We start from the raw sequence: 22050 nt of genomic DNA, 5'->3' as shown, positions 1-22050 counted from the left end.
TGATGGGATCTCATCTCTTTTTGTAGGCAGTCCTTCTTTTCGGGTACTCATACCCATACTATGTATACACATATCATAACTAAACATATCTTCATTGATACTCACATCGTACATCGTAGTGTACCTTTACTTTACCTACTATTTGTAGGAACTGCAACAGTAACTTTGTAATATCATATATTTATATGGGATTACAAACTTACTTATGCAGTTCTTAGATCTTTAAAACGTGACTGATATTGCAATATTTTTAGGTTTTCCCTTTATGTGGCCATTAAACCCTAACTCTGTACCAAATTTCAGCTCTCTGAGTTTATGGGAAGTACTAGTTCTATTCTGATGATCATGAGTGAGTTTCATAAATGCGAAACTTTGCTTTCGCTTAACTTCGGAACTAAATGACCTACAGACTTGAAAGTTTGGATTTTAAGTATGTGATTATAGCTTACTGGATGACCAAAATTTCTGCGTTCTGGTCTTATCCAGAGGTTCTCAAATAGGGGCCTGAAAATGCGGCGAAATGGTTCCAGTAAAGGATGGTACGGCAGTGTTTGCTTCGCGCTCGACTTGGCGGGGGCACTGCCGTGCCCCCCGATATCAAAATATTTGCCTTCTATTGAGGGCCTTTTAGCGCCCTTCCGTAGAAGCTTTTATAGGGTTAAAGGCCTTCGTAAATAAATACGTACCTACTAGTTAGTACCTAGAGGGTTAGGTCCTGAAAGGCGAGCGAAATAAAAACCGGGCAAGTGCGAGTCGGACTCGCGCTCGAAGGGTTCCGTACCATAATGCAAAAAAAAAAACAAAAAAAGCAAAAAAAAAAACGGTCTCCCATCCAAGTACTGACCACTCCCGACGTTGCTTAACTTTGGTCAAAAATCACGTTTGTTGTATGGGAGCCCCATTTAAATCTTTATTTTATTCTGTTTTTAGTATTTGTTGTTATAGCGGCAACAGAAATACATCATCTGTGAAAATTTCAACTGTCTAGCTATCACGGTTCGTGAGATACAGCCTGGTGACAGACGGACGGACGGACGGACGGACGGACGGACAGCGAAGTCTTAGTAATAGGGTCCCGTTTTACCCTATGGGTACGGAACCCTAAAAAGTAAAATGAGTTTATTTATCATAAAATGGCAGTCGAAAAAAGGTATTTATTTAGATCTAAAAAGGGACTTTAAAAAGGATATAATGAAATATTATTCCTTTTACCATACCTTTGAAGTCGGCGCCAAGCTAAATCGGAGTTATTAATTAGTCTAGTAAGTTGTATCTTTACTATACAGGATGATTTCTGGGTCGTGATCCAGAACCACTTTTTCTGACTCTGTAAATGATCCACATTATCATATAGTAGTATTTGATTAAAAGATAATTACTTTAATTATTCTTATTTTTCAAGTAAAATTAATGTTATTTATACTAAGTAATTATGGTCACCCTATGTCTTTTGACATACCTACGCTGTATGGAAAGCGACAAGACGTCACATTGAGTAGCGTCACCAAATTGTATGCAAAAATGTTTTTTCCTACTTGTCATCTGGAAAATAATCATCATTATTGGTGATAAACAATAATTAACAACATCATTAGGCTCATCTTTGGATTCTGTATGATGTCTGGCTCTCTTGCTCCACGACCCCGAAATCAACCTGTATAAGTTCTTCATTATTTTTTGTCATGATATATTTTGCAATATTTTTTATCTATCTATTTATCTTATGTCTTTCTCTATTTATTTAGAGACTTAATTCTAAAAAGCGGATTGTTTTGATCCACCTCCTAATAGCTTGGTTGTCATTCTCCTAACGAAAGTAAACTTAATTAACTGCGACTTGTCAGCCTTTCATCTTGATAAAGGCAATTTAATTATATGAATTGTTAAATATCAACGGAAATATTAATTTCTCCTGGACGTTCCAATCGGACTTATATTATAGATCTTATTAGTATGAAGTTATAGTTCAAAATTGCGTGACGGTGTAATTTCCTTAGAAGGAATCAAGGGAGGAATAATGTTGCCTAGTATGAAAATCATAAACATTTTCGTGTAAATGAATACGATTTACAATTTAATGGTTGCTTTTAAGGTGGTTCTCCTTGCTCGATTTTCATACAAACTTTCTTGGCACCCTAGCTCCTATTATATAGGGTTTCTTCGCTTGTATATGTAATGTTTGGGTAGTATATATATTTCTGTCTTCGCTTAACGTAAAAAAATACTAGATTTTGATTTAAATTATTAAGAAAAAAGCCTTTGAATATTGGTAAAATTTTGCCTCATTGCTTGTTTGTGTGAGTGATGCTTATAGTATCGGTGTAATTCTAACATGGCGACTTCATTTGACAAGCAATCATTTTTAATTTGTCAAAGCTGTAACAGATGGCACTTTAAGGTGGTTCGATTTTCATACAAAATTCAATCAAAGCTCATTAAGTAACTACACACTATTAGTACATAAATATTTCCGCATTTATCTTCCTTCGAATATTCGTTTGCGCGAAATTAACAGGAAAACAATGTTTCATACAGAAATCATGCAAAAATCATAGTTAAATTTTCATCAATTTTACGTATGTGTGTGTCACAAATGTCGTGTACAGATACATTTGCGACGTTGCCATACCATTTCCGACGTTGCCGGGCTGACCACGGCGCGAATTTGGAGTGCCGTCATGTTTAGTGCAATTTTCTTGACACTGACGTTTGACAGGTACTTATTTGACCTAAGCGAGAATAAGTACCCGAAGTTCGTCAGCTTAGCTAAGAACTATCATGGCGTGTTATGCAAAAGTCGCTTTTTTGCTTACAAACGGAAGATTCCCGGTTCGATCCCCAGTCATTGTATGCTGGAACATAACTTTTTGCATTTTTGTTACATCTAAATTTCGTATTGTTTTTTTATTTTTATTTAATTTTTCTTATTATCATAAATCGATTGATTAAGTATGGGCTACACGTATTCGTTTATTTTTGACAAAGAAAATTAGAAATTATACTCTACCTAATCTCTCTTATTTTTACAATCAGAGACATCCTCACTGCAATAAAAAAGAAATGTATAAAATTTCCTGTGGTTAAAAATAATGGATTTTTTCTATGAATGAAAAACACAATTATTACTATAGTTTGTTTTTTTAGCATTAGAAATAAGAAACAATCTTGACGTGTCTTTGAATTGAAAAACACATTTTAAAAATAAGTTACGGCAAATATGTAACAATTATAAATCAAATACGATCATTTATATTCTTCTGCTTTCATAAGTAATAGTTTTTGATTTTTAAAAAGCATTTAAATCTGTGTGCCTAGCCAAGATGCCAGTCGTTCGCTGCGTAGCGAACGTTAGGGTAATACCTCTCTCTATCACTCTGCCATATTAATGCGACAGACACGGTTGCGCTTCTTTCGCTACGGAGCGTACACCATTGGCATCTTGGCTAGGCACCCTAGTCATCTGGAAAGCGAAACACATACGGAACGCGTTTCTATTACCCAATACAGTGGCCAGCTGCAGATACGGTTTTAAAGTTAACTATACCTAAACCTGGGTGCCTAGCCACGATGCAGGCTAGTAGAGTTCTCTTTCACCTTCAGCAGAACCGGGAGATCCAAACCTACCTACTTTTCATCTAATAATCTCAAGAATCAGTGCATGATTCAAACTTTACCGGTCGCCGTGGTAAGACCTAGGATTTACCATATCGGTGTTGGTAAAAGCCCGAAGTAAACTAGTAAGATTTAACATTTCGGGCTTTTACCGATCGGCATCGGCATCGGTAAAACCTAGGTTTTACCGGTAAATCCTAGGTTTTGCCGTACTTCGGGCTTTTACAGTAACATATATATAATAATTGCTCGTTTAAAGGTAAGACAACACAAAGGAGAAACAAAAAGAAATTACCTACTCGCACCAGTCTTGAACCCCAATCCTCTTGCACGTATTTCCACGAACATACCGTTACGCTATTGCAACATACTTACGTTGTGTGAAATTGTCTACTACAAGGATCACGGAAACACTGTTTGCATGTGTGAGTAATAGTAGGAAAAAGCGTGACAGCAACACTCCGTCGAATTAAAAAGGTGGTTTTTGCACAATGAAGTATTCAATGTTTATTTTAATAGTTCAATATTTATTTAAAGAGTGCGCGAAACATACTTTTAAGTACACAAATACCATGACTATTTCACAAAAAAATAAAACCTGAAATTTTGCAAAAGTGGTGCCATCTAGCGAGAGTTAAGTTTTGAGTAACCTAGGCGAACCACCTTAAAACCGCAACACAGATTACCTGTGTACTTTGTTTTATTTTCACTCAATAGAGGTAGGTATATTTAATGCACAAAGCATGTTACGAGTATACCTACTCATTTAAGAATCTCCTTTCTGATATAATTTAATTCCTAGATTTAATATAACTTAATAATTATTATGATTATTACACAATAAAATACATTTATATATTTATAGAAAGGTCAGTCCAAACAATCATTCGCGTTACGGTCGTCCACCGAAAACCCTTGTGAATTCTGCTTTCGTTTCGGTAGAAATATAAATGTTCTCTGGAAAAGCCTATATTTATTGTAACAATGATTTTTAAACTAAAATACCTGGCTATATTTTTCTCAAAAATATATAGGTATGTGGAGAAAAATGTCATCTTCTTGTAAATAAACAAGATTCTATAATATCTTCTGCTTGTGCATAACAATAACATTAGTAGATGATATTTTTAGGGTTCCGTACCCAAAGGGTAAAACGGGACCCTATTACTAAGACTTCGCTGTCCGTCCGTCTATCCGTCTGTCTGTCACCAGGCTGTATCTCACGAACCGTGATAGCTAGACAGTTGAAATTTTCACAGATGATGTATTTCTGTTGCCGCTATAACAACAAATACTAAAAACAGAATAAAATAATAGTATTTTATGCAACAGTTTTATAAGAGGGGTCAAAAAATGTGAGTGGCGTGGGTAACAATGTGAGCCGAAGGCGAACATTGTTAATAAATACGCCATGAGCATTTTTTGACTACTTATACAACGTTGCATACAATGCTTTTTCTATGAGTAGGCAATATTATTTAAATAAAATCCAAAAAAATATAAACAAAATTTTATTTATGAAAATGTCAATGTAAATTTTGGATAGTAGGTATTACTATATGTATGTAGCTCTAGTCTGCGACAAGCACCCATAATACCAAATATTACTGCAACCTGTAACAAGAAAAAGGGGAATTAAATAATATTCAGTTTCAATGCAAAAATATAAAATGTACATAAATATAGCTCGTTGTACTGTGTACCCTAAAAATGTGTATCAAAAATTTTTATAACATATGCCAACCTTGCTTAAAAGATAGATCTGATCCAGTGCTTCCAATTACTCTTTGAAAATACACCAAAGACGTTTTCAGAGAATGACGAAGTTTTGTGCTCCGATCTCCACGCTATGCACTTCTCATAAGATTTGTCTTATAGGTGCTGAGATTTAGTACTTAGGCAACAAATTTTCGGTCGCTGCTTGTGCTGCAGCGGATATTTCTTCAGGTGTAGAAACAATGTAGTCCTCTTTGTCCATTTTCAACACTTTTTATGAACGCAAAACAAATAGTAAAGCAAAGTACTCAAAGAACAAGAAATTACCGGGAAAGGCGGGAAACGAGAAACAAACGAGTAATGTCTATGGTTATGTTTTTTTTAAAGCCGTTACACACTACCGCACCGCACCAGGGTCGTGGTGTTGTAGGGTATAAAAGTATTTTTTATTATGTTGGTAGCAATGAACTCGGTACAAATTTGTTTCTTTTTTAATAAAAACCATATGCATTCAATCGTTTGTCACGTTGGTAGCAATGTACCGGTATGTGGCACCTGCTACCCTGCACTAGCTTACCGTATCGTAATGTCTCTAAAACGATACAAATGCTTTTTTGGGCAATAGACTATAGACTTTTAAGGAGTATTAATAATGTATGCCCTTATATGTTCGTTCGTGACTATGTAAATGACAGATTAAAGTACCCAAGTAGAAAAAGATTTAAATGGGGCTCCCATACAACAAACGTGATTTTTGACCAAAGTTAAGCAACGTCGGGAGTGGTCAGTACTTGGATGGGTGACCGTTTTTTTTTGCTTTTTTTTTGTTTTTTTTTTTGCATTATGGTACGGAACCCTTCGTGCGCGAATCCGACTCGCACTTGCCTGGTTTTTTTTCAAAAATGCTGCCTTTCACCCGAGTTAAAACACTCTACTTTTCATTTCGCATACGAGGAAAGTAAAATACATGTGTTTTTTTAAATACATTTTTATAGTAGGTATTTTTGAGAGTAGGTATTTTCAATTAACAATTTCGCCAAAAGTATCGTTATTTATGGAATGGGGAGTCAAATATCAGAATGGAAATTGTATAACAAATCCATTTATACCCAAATTTCAATTGCTTATTGTAAAAAGAATAATAAAATCGTACTTGGAATTGGAACCTAAACTGCTCTAGTGCAGTAACGTATCATTTCTTGCACACCTTTTACAACAACAATGACCCTCTTTCATATATTCGGCCAAATTGTGCTTTTTGAAAAACTAATTATAGCAAGCCTTTTATGAATGTAGTATGATACCTTAGGGTATGGTGCTTTACGCACACTAGCGTCCCTTCCCCTCCCCCTGACGCAACCCCCCCTTTTTGCATGAAATATGTCCCGGTTCACAGTTTTTTACATTTTTTGAGGAAAGTATATATTTTAGGAAAAAAGTGTCAATGAAAGAAATAATCCTTAATAAATTCTTAATAAAAAAGGTCATATTCATTTTTTTTATATGATGCACCTAATTCATGTATTAGCTTGTCAAAATTCGAAATAACATAGTTTTTACTTAGGGTTCGAAACTCATTTATTATACACGGTGTAACATGAGGAAACCGAATAATTTTAACAGCGTATTCCTGATCACGTTTAGAGACAAAAATGTCCTATAAACTTTGTGAAATTCGCCTAGTTTCAGAGTTAACACCAATTTAAAAAAAAAAATGTTTCTCTTGTTACATAGTTCAAAACGCCTTTTTGATGGCGATGTTGCTACTATGGGATTTAGTCTAAATATCCTTATTGATATGTCAAAAAGTGACAAGTAACACTTTGCAAAAACTAAGTTTTACGAAAAAAAAACCATTTTAAGTGACAAGTTTACCAATAGCATTTAATTTTAATGTACAAATTCATTCATAAAATTAAAAAAAAAACCAAACAAAATTTTTTTTTTGGCGAAATTAACCTAAACACATATTACATCTTTTCCTTTTTTTGACCTCATGTATACATTTTACGATAAAAGTGTCAATGAAAGAAATAGTTCCTTATTAAATTCTTAGTAAAAAAGGTTATATTCATTTTATAACACTTATTATACAAGGTGTTCTCAAGAAATGCGAAAGATTTTATTTCTGAGGTCAAAAGAAGGAAAAAATGTATGTATGAGTTTAGGTCAATTTCGCCGAAAACAATTTTTTTTATTGTTTTTAGGGTTCCGTACCTTAAAAGAAAAAAACGGAACCCTTATAGGATCACTCGTGCGTCTGTCTGTCTGTCCGTCTGTCACAGCCGATTTTCTCCGGAACTACTGGACCAATCAAGTTGGAATCTGATACACATATGTAAGTTTGTAAACAAATGAATTTTAAACATGGGGGCCACTTTTGGGGGGTAAATGAAAAAATTCGAAAAAAATTTCAAACTATATCATGTTACATATCAAATGAAAGAGCTTATTGTAAGGATCTCAAATATATATTTTTTATAATTTTCGAATAAACAGTGTAGAAGTTATTCAAGAAAATAGGCAAAAAATGACTATCCCCCCCCCTTTATCTCCGAAACTACTAGGTTTAACTTTTTGAAAAAATTCATAAAATAGGTCTATACCTATAGATGACAGGAAAACCTATTAGAAATGTACAGTCAAGCGTGAGTCGGACTTAATTACAGTTTTTGATCCGACTCCTACGGATTTTTTTAAAGATTTCACTCACGTTTCGCATAAATAATGTTTAGTTTTAAGTTTATAAAATACATATGTATGTTAGTCTGTAAGGTATTTGTAATATGGGCCTTGTTCCCTGAATTAAATATCTAAATAAATAAATAAAAAAAATAAAAAATACATTGTTAAAAATTGTGTAATATACGGAACCCTTGGAACGCGAGTCCGACTCGCGCTTGGCCGCTTTTTTTTAATTTTTTGAATATATATGTATGTACATAAAAAGTAAATGTTATTGGTAAACTTGTCAGTTAACATGGATTTTTACTTTTTTTTCGTAAAACATAGTTTTTGCAACGTGTTACTTAATTGTCACTTTTTGACATATCAATAGGGATATTTAGACTAAATCCCATAGTAACAACATCGCCATCAAAAAGGCGTTTTGAACTATGTAACAATAGAAACTAGTTTTTTTTTTTAAATTGGTATTAACTCTGAAACTAGCCGCATTTCAAAAAAGTTTATAGGACATTTTTGTCTCTAAATATGATCAGGAATACGCTGTCAAAATTATTCGGGTTCCTCGTGTTACACTGTGTATAATAAATGAGTTTCGAATCCTAAGTAAAAACCATGTTATTTCGAATTTTGACAAGCTAATACATGAATTAGGTGCATCATGTAAAAAAATGAATAAGACCTTTTTTATTAAGAATTTATTAAGGATTATTTCTTTCATTGACACTTTTTTCCTAAAATATATACTTTCCTCAAAAAATGTAAAAAACTGTGAACCGGGACATATTTCATGCAAAAAGGGGGGGTTGCGTCATTTGCAACATAAGTAGAAGAATCCTCATATATCCATAAATACCAAAATATAAAAGGACATACATTTTCAGAAGATTTCCCCGCGTGCGACGTTGCCAAATGGTTTAAAGTACAACATGCTCGCAACGTTTGGATGTCAATAAGTCGACAATGAAAAATTATATTTCAAATCAATTCGAACTTGATATTTTTGACAGTAATGGGTTACTTAAATAAGAAGGCATTTTTCGCCCGGGTCTACTATGGTCAAATGGTCTAGTGGCTTTTAGGTATTGAGTATAAGTCTAACAAGTTGAACAGCATGACAGGGTTCAAACCACGAACAAAGACTCATATCTTTTTGTATTTATTTTATTTCATCTTTTTGGTAATTTTATATGCCTTATTTTAAAAGTTATTTTAAGTAAATGTGTTGTATTTGATTATTTCATGTAGGTATATCATTTCAATAAAATTTTGGAAACTTTTATTTTATACCTGGTCAAGCAAATCTTGTCAGTAAAAAAAGGCGCGAAATCCAAATGTTCTATGAACGATATCCCTTCGCGCCTACATTTTTCAAATTTGCCGCCTTTTTCTACTGACAAGATCTGCTTGACCAGCTATACTTCGTCGATAGTTGACTTCTTATGTACCTATTCTGCGATCCTAATTAGCCTCATGCATGACTTTTTTGAAATTATTTTAATCATTATTTATATCCTTTGAAAACCGGAAAATAAAAATACTTTTATATATCTTCCCATAATATTATTAAAAATAATCAAATTACTGAAAATGTTTTACTCACGTAAGTTTAGTTTCGAAGAATAACATACGCTTAAAATAATTCAAAAGAAATTGTTAAAATTATAAAATAAAAATAAAAATTGGCATTGTCGGGGTTTGAACCATGTATCTTAGCTACAATCTGATTTTTTTCAAAATAGAGGCTACGGGTGCCACGAGCACATGACAGTTGATGGTCGAAAACATTAGTTGCTTCTGAATGCCTTGTAATTCTTAATCGTTGCTCAAACAAGAATTTATTATTTAATTTCCAATCTTTTTTCAACAATAAACATTTCATCCGCTGCGCCCTCTAGGTTACTTTACTGTAACATTACGAATCTGCTGACATTTGACACTGACTTTAAGGTGACTTTAAGTACGTAAGTGTGCGTGAATGCAAGAAATTGCAATATTTTGCAGTTGGATTCCGATAATAACGAAATGAGACAATGTTGAGTTGAACATGTCTCGATTTGGATGTAGTATTTTTTATAGTTTTCGGACATATCAACACATCTTATGAAACTTTGTATTTTAGGAGAAATAGTGAAAATCCACAATTCGTGCACAGTGACGCCATCTTTTGGCTGATAATCGGCATCCCATCCCTAGACATCCACCAGGATTTAATTAAAATTTACAATTATGAATTAATCCTAATGAGGCCTAATTTTCCCTCTGCTTGGAAAGGTCAGATGGCAGCCGCTTTCGTAAAAACTATAGTTTTTTAGGGTTCCGTACCCAAAAGGTAAAAACGGGATTCTATTACTAAGACTCGAATGTCCGCCTGTCCGTTTGTCCGTCTGTCTGTCATGCACCAGGCTGTATCTCATGAGCCGTGATTGCTAGACAGTTGAAAATTTCACAGATGATGTATTTCTGTTGCCGCTATAACAACAAATACTAAAAAGCACGGAACCCTCGGTGGGCGAGTCCGACTCGCACTTGTCCGGTTTTTTTTTAAATTATACTTAAGTACACTAATTATTGGGATTGCGAAGTCGACCCGGGGCTCCTTTTGACTAGCTTTTACCCTATCTAAATGTCCTATTAAATGAATAAAATAACTCATGTCGTTCAAAAGATTAACATAAAATGGTTTTCTTTGCTCTGTAAAGTGTTTCCTTTTTCAACAACAACATTAGATGCAAATTTTATACGATTTCCATTCCAATTCGCACATATGATTCTGAAACTCTTACGATTGCGAACAATTCGAACAAGAAACATAACAATAGTTGGACGATATTTTCTTATCAGTTGACTTGAGAATCGTTTTAAATACAATGTGTGTTTTTCTTTTGAGCTGGTAACCTATTTCATAAATGGAGATGTAGGTTATGATGTTACTATGGATTTTTACTCCTGACCTGAACAGAACATTTTGCTTTTAAAACCAACTTCTTATATTATCAGAATAGGTATAAAAAAATCTGTCTGCATTTTTGGCTGGACTTGCGGTATTAGCCTGTGAATGGATGGAATTTTGAGGTATTTACGGAACATTAGAATCAATTGCTTAATATTAAGACCATATTAAAGATGCACAAAATAAATTGCCTAAATTGATAAAGTCATGGTACGCAACCGAACATAGAACTTCTTTTAGTTTCAGTTTAAATGGCAAAGTATAATTCCAGCATTATAAAAGTGAATTAGGTAACTAAAGGGCCTTGTGCCCAGAATTATATGAACAAGCTACTTATCCCTATTGCCTTGGTATAATTGGCGCACATACATACATACATACATACATAATACCTATATAACGTGCGACAGGAACTAGGGCACTCACTGCGACCTCATTATCGTTAATTAACGCACCGCAAACCGCGAGAGGCATTCGGACTTGAAAAAAATATTATTGATTTGATATTTAGTCAACTTTACTCGCAGTAAAGGGGCCCACTGATTAATAGTCCGACGGACGGTATCTGCCTGTCAGTTGTTTGAACTGTCAAAATTTTGTTCTAACTGACAGGCTGATACCGTCCGGCGGACTGTTAATCAGTGGACCCCTTAACATTTCCATCTTTACCACTTAGCGCCACTTGCACCAAATTACTAACCTGGGGCTAACCGGTTAAAACGTTAACGCAGTGTCAAATTGTACTGGTAACCATGGTAACTCCAGGATTAACTGGTTAATCCCGAGTTGGGATGGTGCAAGTGGCCCTGACGGTTGGCAGTCCTCAGTTGTACGTTTCTTCAGAAACTTCCTGTCTCGCACACTTAAACTGTGGAATGAACTGTCACTCGCAGTATTTACGGACCGATACGACTTTAAAGCCTTCAAGAAATGCGTACTCCCTGGTATTGCAGTTAATTGTAAAAATATGGGTGTAGACAACTTACTCGTCCGTGGAGCGCCCCAAAATTACCGTAGAACTCCTATACTAGTTACCAGCACACGTGTGACAGTAGGGCGCTTCAGGGGTTAACTCGCACCAATATTTCAATGATGAGTGGTGCTTGAGGAAATCGGACTAAAGCCTAATGAGACCTAGTCTCCACAAGCAATTGGAAGGTCAGATGGTAGTCGCTTTTGTGAAATAGGGCCAATTATTGGGATTATGTTGCTGAGTGTCTCCCTAAAGAGAGGTGGCAATGTGCCGGAAAACCACAAAGAAGATGATGAAAGTTTCTCGCACTAATGTATGTATAAGATTCACTCAGAGAAATCTAATATCAAGATTAGTTATTTATATTCGGAATGCTGCTTAGAGGCGGGCGCCGTTGGTAACTTACACCTATAGCTGAACTAACTTGGGAGGCTATATTGTCTTATAATGTTAATTCAGGCCTTGGTGATTCTTAATGCTACTGGTGACATTTGCATCTGGACATTTCGAGTACCTAACCTCCCATACTTAATAAAAACTTGTCATTAACGTAATTGGTGACCCTTATTCTACAGTGTCATTCTATAAAACTTGCTGACTCACTATGTAAACAAACCGCCATATTGAAACTGTCACTGAATGATGATTTCAGTATGGCGGTTTACATAGTTAGCAAGTTCCACGGACGTTCCAGTTAAAGTGTCATACTTTACATCGGACATTCCGAGCAGCGTAGTAAGTAGCGCTACTTATTACGTCATGTTTCATTAGTCCTCACTTTTTAACGTTAAACTTAATTGCATCTGTCAAACTGGAGTATCAGATGCCTCAGGTATCGCTGGTGCGACATGATGGAGCCGGATCTGTGCGAACTTCAACAATTGGCGAGAGGTCGCACAGGACCGAATAAAGTGGCGCTGTCTTGTGTCGGGAGGCCAAGTCTCATTTTGGGTCGCTGAGCCAACGGAGTAAGTAAGTAAACTGGAGTATGAACATTAGTTACTCTTCTTCTTCAACCTAGCATTTTTCCGGCCTAGCGCCAGGGTCCGCTTTCCTGCTCAGTCTTCTCCACTTTGCCCGGTCTTCGGCATCCTCAGGTGTGATATTGTTCTCTTCCATGTCCGCTGTCACGACATCCAGCCAGCGCTTCTTATTGTAGGAATTGTAGGATTATATGTTACATTTTTCCGGAACTTATCGACGTCTACCTACAGACGCCGTGGTCGTGGCGTCTGATCTGATGAGGCACGACTTTCCGTCGACGTGAGAAGACGTCTTTGACGGCCAAATAACCGAGATAAGAATCGAGAGGCGATCTAGACCAACGGGAAACGGTGCAGTTTCGACACTCGTACCTCGAACGAAGTTTTGCCTCTGTGTCGCACTTACGTACGAATTTACAAGTGCGACAGAGTAGCAAAACTTCGTTCGCGGTAGGCCCTCAGTTTCGACACTACCGCGGCCTTAGGCCTACCGCGGCCGCATAATCTAGGGCCTTTGTTATAACGTAGCAAAATTACTATCGCGTATATGCGCGTATTATCATCTTATTTAGGCAGAATGCTCGACAGCAGTCATTAAATTGTGCTAAGCCCTGCTTGAGATGCAGACGGCGCGCGCTCCGGGAACTGGCTTACACGACACCTACGAGTTGCTACAGCGGGCTTAAGAAGTTTAAATAGATTGACGTTATAGTAGCATAATTCGTGTTCGGGCAATATTTAAAGGGTTTAAAGAATATTTAAACTAATTACATTTATAATAAACTACGACGATGATAATGCTTCTCATATGGACATTAGTAGGTAACTCCTGAAAACTTGAACATTCCTTTTTAGAAATTCTCTTTGTTGTATTTTGTTACCATCAGGCAGGCCGTATGCTTGTTTGCCACCAACATAGTATAAGATAAATAGTTTTCGTGGGGACAATTCCATGTGTGCAATAAGTTTAAAAACCATCAATTTCCTAAGCATGCTTGTTTCTTTTCATTCTCCTGAGCTGTAGGGCTCTAGTAATATTCTTCCAACGGCTCCGCTCCTAGGGAGTTGGTGTCGCCACCTCCCTCACATACTTAATTCTTGCTCCACGAAAAAGATTTTCGCTTGCCGGATCAGGACTCAGGACCATTTTAGATTTTGATTTTCTGAGGAGGACACCTGGATTTTATTTCCGGACAAATCTGTAACGTTTGTTTATCAAGCCAATATAATTATTTATCTACGTAAAAGGGACTCAGCTGATTAAACAACACATAAAACCATTTATTGCAAGATTTCTAAGCAATACCACACCCAAACACACACTAATATGAACTTTCTTTATATGTGACCGTGAAAGCCTTGATCGGTACAAGTACTTGTACAAATTGAAGGAAAAACTACATCAATCAGAGTGCGTCGCCGGTAATTCAATTTCACCTATACCATCGACTCGTTTAACTAACCATTTTAATCCTTATCGTAAAGGAATAAAGGTTATCAATGGTCAGCTAAATAACGTTGCTGTTGGTAGGAGCTTAGATTAATGGTACGAGACATTTCTTTTTCTTGGTTTTACAAACGGTTAGTTCAGAATTCTAGCTTGAAAGTGGTGTGAAATTAAATCGAGGACTTAAAAGATTTCGTGTGCGAACTAAGCGGTGTAAAAGTACTTTAGTCAATACTCAGCATCGGCAATAGATCGTGGCCTGCGATCATATATAACCAGGATACCGCCTTTAGGAACATTACCGTTCAAATTCTCGGGCCCAATTAGCACACATACACAATTACGCCTACATTTAAATAAGACGATACGTTTACAGAGCCTGTAATCGAAGCTGGTAAACGAAATAATAGTCATCTCTATTACACTAATGGTACATAGCTAAGTGTAGTTGAAATGCATATAACGTCAATAACTACCAATCAGCGACATTAATCCGCTAATAAACTTCTTGCTGTACGTACTGGCCGTTGAGAGTTCGCGGTTTATATTTGATTAGAATATGACTTGGACAGGGATAGGTTTATGCAATACATTGAAGAACCAGTCAAATAATTCACGTATAATTATTTAATGCAGATTAAAATACAACGATTGAGATTAAGTTAAAATTTTGTTATGAAATGACAGACTAACTCAACATAAGAAAATATTTATTTTTGTATAAATGTATTCTGCTTTTATAAGCATTTTTTATAGCTAGGTATATTGTATTATCAATCTGTATGGTAGTGCAAAGTCACGTTCAGGTATAGTCTGTCTGTTTTTCTAAGATCACGTACGCCATAGTAAATGTATGGCGAACTTGATATAAGAAATGGGACAGGCTATACAGCCTGCAAAATTTACACGGGTACACGAATGGGGTCTAAAATATTTGAAAAGGCGGAGACACAATAAAGGCTCATCCTTACTTTCAGCAGGGGTGCGAAACTCCTGACTTCGGTCAAACTCGGCTCCGCTCGGCTCAGCACAGCATTGCTCCGAGCAATTATTAGGGTTGGCACCACTTGACTTCCTTTTGCGTGCACGACCACAGATAAGATAATCACTTGATTTTTGACAACCCTAAATAGCCGAAAGGGATAGTGCCATATATTAGAAAGGGACAGCATGATTCGACCCTGAACCGCTGTCAAACTTCGTTTTTGTAGGAAGTTTCCTTTCTGTACGGTGGTACTATTAATTATTATGTGCTTTCAGCTCCAGTGGAAATATTATATATAGGTATATATATATATACATATATATATATATATATAATATATATATATAATATGTAATATATATGTATATATATATATATATATATATGTCGGAGCCTGACACCAGAAAGACTTATTGCAGCGTTATAGTTCATTATTTTAGACGCCTGTACCATACTGTATAGGGCTAATCGATTTTAAATAGCAATGTTGAGCTACGTATTATTTGGTTGTAACAAAATAAATAAAGTTGTGTAGAGAGTAATGCCGTCTATTGGCGCATTGTGGAAATAAAGTCACGTAGAGAGTAACGCCATCTATTGGCGTATTGTTGAACTACGACAGGTAGAAGGCTTTGGAACGTCGAGAGGTTTTTCTCGAGTGAGCGTAGGCACGAGTGGCATTTTTGTCGGTATGTTGGTAGACTGGTCGAGCAGGTTTGCCAACTTGACTTGAAGCGGGAGCAGGGTGGCCCCGCCGCTGGTAGTTCTTCTTGATCGGACCGCGCTAGAGATCGGAAGTACTCGTTAGCCAACCTCGTGCCTAACTCGCTACGTTCCTGAAGGCTTATACCTGAAGGATTATTCTGATAGCTTATAGAATCTAGCGTTCTTTAACCATTTAGCTAAGTGTTTTATTTCAAGTGTTATTTTGATTTCTTATGTTTCATTAGAAGCTTACTTTTGTGAAATAAAGAAAGGATGTGTTATGTGTTGTTTTAACTTGTTTTGAAAAGATTTGTCCCTCTGAGTTTGTTGCCGGTCCCATATAGGGCTAAATCTTATCAGGTCAGATGTGTAGGGTTGGAGCCGGCCTAGTTTGACTTGAATAAAGATTTTAACGGTTTCATGTGATCTTTTTATTTTGAAAGTAATCCGTTAACATCCTTAAAGAAATTAGTTCTTTTTATTATTTAGTACTGAAATATAGTAGGCACTAGTATGGTTAACGAGTCCGAATATTTATTTCATGCACTGGTAGCCATGATAGCATACTGGTTTAGCTGTGAAGTAATACATCGAGATGCTGCCCCCACGCGCCCACCGCCTTTAAGACCATCGGTATCCGACATATATATATATAGCCCGTCAAGCAAGTTACCATAACCGTTCGCGCGCTTACATTTTCTAAATTTGCAGCTCTTTTCTACTGACGGAAATGGCTTGAGACAGTACATATATGGGACAGTAGTGGGTGGATTGAAATGATCAACATTTTCAGAATAATGTGTGTATTCGTTAAACTAATTAATTGAAAGAGTGACAGAAAAAGCATATCTACATATAGGAGACCGGGTATGGTTATCTCACGGCTTGGTTGTCACAGAGCGGCCGTAACAAACAATTGAACGAACTAATAAATTTATGAGTGCTAAAAGATAAAGGTCCTTATAGGGATCGCAATAGGTATTGGGACCGTGCGTGACACAGTTGCCATCTAGTGTTGACAAGTTTTCAATGCAAGTAGCTCATTTTATAAATTTTACCTTTCAAATAATTTAGATATCGTTACCAAAATCTTATTTAAGTAAGTGTATTCAGTTCAATGAGTATCAATGAGCATGTGCTGCCAAAACCAGTTTTGAAACTTTATAACCATTACAGATCAAAAACTGTTTATTATTGACAATATTAATCACAATTTTATCCATTGTTTAGAATTTTCAACAAGCGCAACCACTGATATGTAACTCATTTACTTTACTACAAAGAAGTACCTAAGTATGCTATACTACTTTGTAGAGTGTTCCACAAGGCAGCAGGTTTGCCACGAAAATATCATGCGTGCCATTGTTCAGTACTCACATTGTAATAGCTTATTCTGCGCTCACCGTATGTAAGGCTCTCACATAGTCAATAGGCTTGCAACCTTCATATGCCGATCTATGAACTCAGTGATTGGTTCAGATGCTGCTGTGACAACCAACCCATGGAACCACCATAACCTCCCCAACAAAACGAGCTACTTATTTTTAGCCATTTATTATTAACTTCACAATTCTTTTATATACAGGTTTACTCTTTAGTCATTTGACATTTCCTTCTAGCCATAGTAATTCTGTCCTAAGAGATGCGTTTTTGTTTTAGATTTGACAAGTATGTTGCCGCTACGGACTAAAGGATTAATGATATACCATTGATACAATATTTTAAACGATTTTACACAGATTAATTACGAACTTCAGGAGAATTTCTAGCTTTAGAGTGGCGCACTTTGATATTTTACGTCAAATACAATCACTTTTAATAAACAAGTACCTACAATAAAATTACGTACCGCGAAAAATTGTAAGTTTGTTGAGCTTTTGACGAGATGAGTGAAGTAAAGAGTCTCTTCTCGCAATGTAATGCATGCGCGTTGTAATAAATTCTTGGATGACGCCCTTGATCAGCGGTACGTCATGTGTAGTATTAGTTTGGTGCTTTAAGGAACAGAACGTATCTTTGAAGCTAGCGACATACTGAAAACATTTGTTCGATATTACTGTCATGTTATGTTGGCTTGTCAAACACTTTCCTGATTGCACTTTCATAATATTTCGTAATAAACATTCAGATCGGTAACATAGTTTAAACAAACTGACTGATGGATATGCCAATCCACCGAAATCTTTTAAAGAGATCAGTTTGTGAAAGTAAAGTTTTTCTGATGCAAACAAAGACTCTGTGCATTCTATACAATTTATTTTTGAATTCAGTTTCCTTGCAACGAAACCTGCTATGTACCCAATTATTTGCTCAATCGTTTCAGGTAATGGTGTATTTTCATCAAGCATGGTCGCAAAAACGTCACAGTTATTTTCTTCTGTGCTTGTATTTGCTTGAGCATCACTGTTTGGTTGACGATCATCATCATCAAACCTAAAGCCAGATGTTGTTTCATTAATACGTCTGACAGAAGAGCTACTGCAATTCAGGACAGGAAAGTCTTCAAGAGGAACGCAATTCCCAGTGAACTTTGAGCTCAATTCCAAATTTTGGAGCGTTTTTCTGTAAATTCCTTTGAACTGTCTCGCATTAGGATTGTTGTTACAACGCCCATGGTTGCGTATGACGCCGAAAAAAAGTTCTAAGTGATCTTGGCTGAACTTGTAAGCCAGAACAAACTGTAGAAGTTTTCTTTCTGCAACCAGATCTTTGACGAGGGTTTTGAAACTCTCAATGCATACGACCAGTCCCAAAAACCCAGTTTTTACCCTTGTTTTTAAAACTGGTTTTACAGTTTTGGAGAGAACTATAATTTTGCGTCCATTTACGTTCTGTTTTTTTGACGTTGATACTTGTATTTTCAGTCCAAGTATGTAAGATTTTGCAGCGTCAAGAAAATCTGAGAACTTATCTATATCCTTTAAAGATATTGGATGTTTGTATCCTTTATTGTCCAGAGAACTTGAATTTAAAACGTCAAAAATGTTATTCATCATTTGTATAAAGTTCACTGTTGGAGAGACATTGTCAAATTCGTGTAATTTTAAGTCATCTGAGCATAATTGCAAGGCTTTTGCAACACTTTCGCTTAACAGTTGGGTTGCCAACTTCACGTTCATTATATTGTTACGAAAGTTTAGATGTTTTTCCGTCAGTTTATTAGCAAAATGAAGACCCAAATTGTCTTGCATTTTTTTCAACTCTTGCAAATAACGCCACTCTACAGGATTTTCATTTTCGTCAATGAACCCCTTTTTCGATTCAAAAGTGTTTCGTACAAGTTTTAGCATGTGGCATGGGTCAAGAAACACCACTACCGGCATGCCATTTGAAGGGTGACTAAAAAAAGTTTTTAAATTATCTAAACTGTCAAAGTCACACCCAAGCAATTTGGCAGTAGCTAAATTCGCTGCACACCCATCAAAGGTAAGGCTTACTACTTCTGCGTTTACCTCGTGACACTTTTTTAGACATGTTTTAATAATATTGGCCCTCTGTTCCGCAGACATACCATTGATTAAAAAGTAACCCAATGGCAACTTAAACGCATCATTTAGTGACACCAACATCAAAACATATGCTTGTGTTGCAATTTCATCGCTAGGTCCAAATGTTACAAGACCTTCGACGTTGTTGCCGTTGAATGTCTTTTGCTGCCTTATAGCCATTTCATCAACCATAAGGCAAGCAAGTCTTTTATCGCTTTGAGCAAATTTAGTGCGCAGTGCTCGGAATGCTTCTTCTGTAAATCCGGGATTTGCATCGATGACCTGATACCACTTCGACAATGTTGATGGGTGCGGTAAGCATGAAGCAAATTGTCTACGAACATATTTATAACCGGATGGTGAGTAGTAGTTTAGGGTAAGAGCAAATTTTTTCACTGCGGGTGTGTACATCGCCTTACGTTTTCTATTTCCCTCCTTTCTTTTAATGCTCGAAAAAATATCACCAGCTACATTTGAAAGTGTCATTTGAAGACCAGAATCAATGAATTTATTTTTTCTTAGATCGTTAGTCATGCCTTTTAAGGAAACACATTTTTTTATGAGCCTTTCATTTCTTCGTCTTAAGCTTCTAATCTTTGATAACCTCTTTTCTGAAAGAATTGTTTTTTTTCGTAATGATTGTTTAAGTTTTTGAGTCTTCGGTGAATTAAAAGCCGATTCAATATCAGAAGACAATATGTTTAACGGCGTAACACACAGATTTCTCTCCGTAATGTTCAAGTCATCTGATGGCAATGGCGACAATTGTTGTCGTTTATGAAGTAACTCATTTGAATCGTCAACATCCACCTGAATTGGAACACCGAAGTGATGCCCACAGCTTGGACAAGAGACCTAAAAATAAATATTTTATAACTTAAAACTTTGTTTATTTTAATGTATCTACAAATTTTAATCGAAAAGAACATTAAAGAAACTAAAGAAGACGTGTCTGAAAAAAGCTCTCTATGAAATAGCAAAAAATACTTTGATGGTTTCAATCAATGTAAAGAAAACTGGGAAAGGGTATCTACTACGGATAAAATAACTGACCAATCGACGTTTCTGCGGACACAGCGTGTCGGGCATTTCCGCATTTTCTTTGTTGCTAATTTTGAATGGCAACGTCTTTGACGAAGATGTAGATACAATAGTAGCAGGTATCTCATTAATAATTTTTCTGTCTGGCTGCATGGTCTCAGACTTAGTCAATGGTAGCGATTTTTCAATTGAAAATACCATCTGAAAATAGTTAAATTCATAAAACTAATTATGTATAACTAAACTGCTAATTTTATACAGGATGCTTGGGATGAATCTGAAAGATTTGAACCATGCATTCCTGAGGCAAATATAAACAAAAAATGTTATATGACATGGTAAAAAGTACAAAAAATTTTAGTTTGTTTTTGTTTTCATGAATGACTTACTACATAAAAATAATATTTTATTAGTATAGCCATCACAGAAAATGCATTAGTAAAGTTTTTGTTTACGTTGACTAATTAATAATATTTAATTTCCCATTTGAAAAATGAATTTGACACTGAGTTACGTAGAAAACATATTTTAAAAACTATCTATTAAACTAGACGGGATCCAGAAAAAAATTGAGGTACAACACTTTTAGCCTTGAAATGTGATCAGAAATGCGCTTTGAGAATCTTTCGGGTTCCTCTTGTATACCGTGTATACCGCGTGTACTGGTTTTTGGATTATATTATTTTGGAAGATCGCATCTATTCAAATCAATACTGTAGTGATTACTTTTTGATTTATATTATGTCATCCAAAAATACTTACAGTACAAATCGGTACAGCTGTTTTATTAAGCTGCGTGAAACCTTTTTTTGACAAGTGGAAATCTTCATCTTTGAAATGAATAGAACATATTCTAGATCTCTTGCCAGGCATCCAATCAATTTCTTGTCTTTCTAATTGGACAGCTTTTGTCCATAGTTCTCTGCGAATAGGATCTTGAGGGAATCTGAATGGAAAATAACATAACAAATACTAGAATGTAAAAGACAATACGAAATTTGACGATTAATTTGAAATAACTAAGGTAGTTTTTATAGATCGATCCCATAAAGAAAAAAAGAAAATACTAATATAATAAATATGTAAAAAGGAATTTATTACAATATAGGATACCGGAATAAAACATAAGTTAATAATGTCTACTTCATTTGGCATAACATCATCCCTATTATCCTCGTAATTTAAAATGTCGTATGTTATTATGAAAGTCGTATGCAGGTGTTACGTTTTAGCTTAGCACGGTAGTATTGAAAAAATGTCGTCATATTTATTCCAAATTTTAGCGAATTTATCTGTTTACTTACATGTGAAAAGTGATTCCAGTGGCCTTGGTATGAGCAGAGCAACTTCTGCACCACTTCACGACACATGAAGCCATTTTTAGTTATAAAAAAACGTTGTTTTTATAAGCAAATTTAGCCATTTGTCACTGACTGTCAACTCGGTCGAACTGAGGTTGCCA

Source organism: Cydia fagiglandana, chromosome 10 (genome assembly GCF_963556715.1).
Source record: "Cydia fagiglandana chromosome 10, ilCydFagi1.1, whole genome shotgun sequence".
In the NCBI taxonomy this organism is placed as follows: Eukaryota; Metazoa; Arthropoda; class Insecta; order Lepidoptera; family Tortricidae; genus Cydia; species Cydia fagiglandana.
This window is presented reverse-complemented; position numbering follows the sequence as displayed.